The 3,651-nt window shown below is 39.4% G+C and overlaps 1 long non-coding RNA gene across 1 annotated transcript; it reads right to left on the bottom strand.

Moving 5' to 3' along the window:
* Positions 1-6: 6 nt before the first annotated feature.
* Positions 7-3,645, bottom strand: LOC145718656 (uncharacterized). The gene is made up of 3 exons (XR_014141953.1): positions 3,500-3,645; positions 2,722-2,766; positions 7-2,610 (listed from the first exon to the last, which is right to left on the bottom strand). It is a non-coding gene; the product is annotated as an uncharacterized LOC145718656 (long non-coding RNA).
* Positions 3,646-3,651: the final 6 nt, after the last annotated feature.

Below are 3,651 nucleotides of genomic sequence, written 5' to 3'. Positions count from 1 at the left end.
TGGTGGAAAGAGAAAGGTACGAGTGTGGGTAACGGTGGGATAGATTTCTCTTGTTTCTACTGTCCATTTTAACCACAAGCCTGGCCCAAGTGGTGACAAAAAATGTTTCACTGAAGCTGCCGGGATGTAGTGTCCTTTACACATTGGTTCTATGAAAAGCCAAGAGGGCTTAAGAAATTTGTTAGTGCTATTTTTGTTAGTGGTATATTGTGGTAAAAAGAAACTGGTTTTTTTCCAGATTAATCTTTGTACACTTTTAATGGATTTATTTGCTTAAGGCAATATAATTTGTAAATAGTAGTGGGAACAAGCCAATGCATGAAAATTGAAAAACAAACATCACTGACTCCAAGATGGGGTCATTTAATTGTAATGAGAATTTTCCCAAGACTTGTTTAATGAAACGTGAGACCACTGGCAACGTTCCACATTACAGTAATGATGCTGGCAGTCCAAGAAAGAAACTCCTTTTAGGGATATTTTGGTGCCTCTCCCTTAAAATTAGTATTTTCCTCCAGGGTGGATTTTATATCAGCTTATTTCTGTCCTGGTCAACAAAAATTATTTTTAAATTAAAAAAAAATTCATATGGGGCCACCTGGGTGGCTCAGTTGGTTAAGCGTCTGCCTTTGGCTCAGGTCATGATCCCAGGGTCCTGGGATCGAGCCCCACATTGGGCTCCCCGCTCAGCGGCGAGTCCGCTTCTCCCTCTGCCCTTCGCCCTGCTTGTGCTCTCTCTCTCTGACAAATAAATAAATAAATAAAATCTTAAAAAAAAAATTTCATATGTCATTCTAGTAACACGACCACTGCCCTAGCATATGCAGACATATATAATAATGGTAATGGGAATTTACACTTTTCTCCTTGTAATTAGAAATGTACTTAAAGTTATAACCTGCCATGAACGGTATCCCATGTGAATTAAATGCTAAGGATGCACATACAAAATATTTTTAGGGGTTCAACCCAGGTAGCAAAAAAGTAAAACTATTTTATATTCTTGTGTAATTTCTTCCATGAACAACAAACTTTCTACTCCCCACACAACACAAATGCACGCACACACACACACAAAACAACATACACAAAGAACATATACATTTTCAAACAAAACAAAAGCAACAAGGAAAGAAATGTAAAAGAATGAAATCTAACAATACCAGGAAGCTGTATATGAGAGCTTCTATTGTTATAGTCAATTTTTGCTTTATGTATTCCCAGAAGTAAACAAATATCTAAACAAGGTATATATGACCTTCCCCAGAGTACAAGAACACCCTGAAAGTATCTATTGTAGTGCATCCATATATTCTTCCCGCTTGTAGAACAGAAAGTATATAGCTTTCTATCAAATTCTAAAAACACTGGGACCTACCGTGCCAGGCAGAAAAATGCCATCGCCATTATCTTTAACTCCTAACCTCTACGGGTCTGTGAATATGTTAGGTTCCATGACAGAGGGCAATTAATGTTGCAGATGGCAGTAAGATTGCAAATCACCTGATTTTTTAAAAGGGAGATTATCCTGGATTATCCAAGTGAACCCAGTATAATCACATGGATACTTAAAATTGGATGAGGGAACCTGAGTACAGAACCAGAAAGATAACAGCCCGAGGACTTGGCCAGAGATGGCTGGCCTTGAAAACTGAGAAAAGGGGCCCTGAGGCAAGGAAAGAGGATAGCCGATAGGAGCTAGAAAGGGCAGGCAAACAGATTTCTTTTGATAGACCCCAGAGAAGAATGCAGAATTCCTGACACCTTGATTTTAGCTCAGTGAGATCCATGCCTAAATGCTGATCTACAGAATTAGGAAATTATAAATTTGTACTGATATAAGCCGCTAAATTTGTGATAACCTGTCAGACCAGCAAGTAAGGAAATTAATACACCCCCATAGCTTAAGAATTATGGATTCTGTATTCACTGAGGTTCTTTAAGATTACAACTACACATATATGTAAATTTAAATGTATACTTATTATCAGAATTATTATAGATGCATGTAAATTCTTCCTAAATATTGCAGGCTCCCGTAATGTTGAAGTTTCTCGGATTTTGAGAGCAGCATTTTACACTTCCTTTTTCCCTGGTGTTTAGGATGTCTGGATTTAAGAGCAGCAACTCTAATTTCATGGAGTAACACTTGCTCCACTCATTGTAGTATTATTACTTCTGATTATAATTCTACTTCAAAAAGCTTGCATTTATTACATATGAAGTAGAGGAGAAACGGAAAATTTCACCTCATACTGTTCATAAAAACCTTCTGAATTGTAAACTCCTCTAAAATGTGTATTTTTATTATAAATTATTGCATTTTGTTTTCACAAGTGTCCATAGTTTATTTTAATAATTTATTATTTAGTAATAGCCTCATTTTATAAAGTGAGGCACAGTGGGTGTGAGAACCAAAGCTCATTTACATGGCAGAAACTTCGCACCAAAGTCTTCTTTCAAAGGTGTCTGGATAGAATTCAAAGACACTTCATATCAAGTAGATCTGTCAACACTTTAGTATTTTTACATCGATTATCTCCTTTCTCCAGCACTGAGCTACATATCTCTTTTCTTGGTGCATTCTTTGTTCAGCTTTCCTTAAGGGTCCTGAGTCAGCCAAGAAGAAAGGCTTGGCTAGGCTAGGAGAGGAAACCCCACATCCCATAGGACTGCCGCTGCCCTCAAAGTTAATTCACTTCTATATCCTGGAATACTTACCCTGCCTGGGAGAACTGATGGTGGTAAACTTGAGACTGTTAGTCCCTTGAAAGCAAAGGAAATATCTTATATGATTATCAAAGTGCCTGATGGAGAGAGGAAATGCAATAAACAAATGCTTTCAAATGTAAAGTAGTCATGGCCCTTATTTAAATCAGTGGAGGCTTGGAGCCATGCATCTCTCAGGAAAATGGAAAAGTATTGATTTTTACAAATATAATTTAATTAAAAGCTACCCAGGTTTTCAAATACTTAAAAGCCAAAACTGAGGTATCCCAGAGACAACCGAAGGCAAAAGTAGGGGCTTGGGGCACAAAAGAAAGAAAAAGTTAATACAACCTGTAAATTTGGAAAAGAGGCCAGGTGGAATTCAGGCTGACAACTTAGGAGGGACAGGAATGTTAACACTTCTGGGAGTGTAGAAATCAGAGGGTGGTGGAACTAATTGCTACTGGCAGGATACAAGACCTAGGGGTAGGGTGAGGACAGGAGCACCTTCTAACTGCTCTCCAGCTTCCACAGCATTCTGTAGACTGAAATGGAAATTGAATGTAGGCAAAGTTCCAGGCCCTGTAACTTGGACAATAGAGACTAGAAGTTTTGAAGCAGAAAAAGACGTACATGCTTTTACTACGCGCACGGGCATCGGTTTCTCCTATAGAAAGACAGTCTCCAAACAAATTGAATGTCAAAAGTATACTTAACGTTACAACTCTTTGGATGAAAATGTAGGTGGCTCTGAAAAGAGCCTTTGGGGTTGGGATCACAAGGGGCTTACTTGGCAAGCTCACTTGGAGCTGGTGTACTTGGTGACGGCCTTGGTGCCCTCGGACACGGCGTGCTTGGCCAGCTCCCCGGGCAGCAGCAGGCGCACGGCCGTCTGGATCTCCCGCGACGTGATGGTCGAGCGCTTGTTGTAATGCGCCAGGC

Source organism: Leptonychotes weddellii, unplaced genomic scaffold (genome assembly GCF_054177405.1).
Source record: "Leptonychotes weddellii isolate Sample4059 unplaced genomic scaffold, ASM5417740v2 HiC_scaffold_19153, whole genome shotgun sequence".
NCBI classification, from domain to species: domain Eukaryota; kingdom Metazoa; phylum Chordata; class Mammalia; order Carnivora; family Phocidae; genus Leptonychotes; species Leptonychotes weddellii.
The sequence above is the reverse complement of the archived record's forward strand: the minus strand, read 5'-3'. Positions and strand labels throughout refer to the sequence as shown.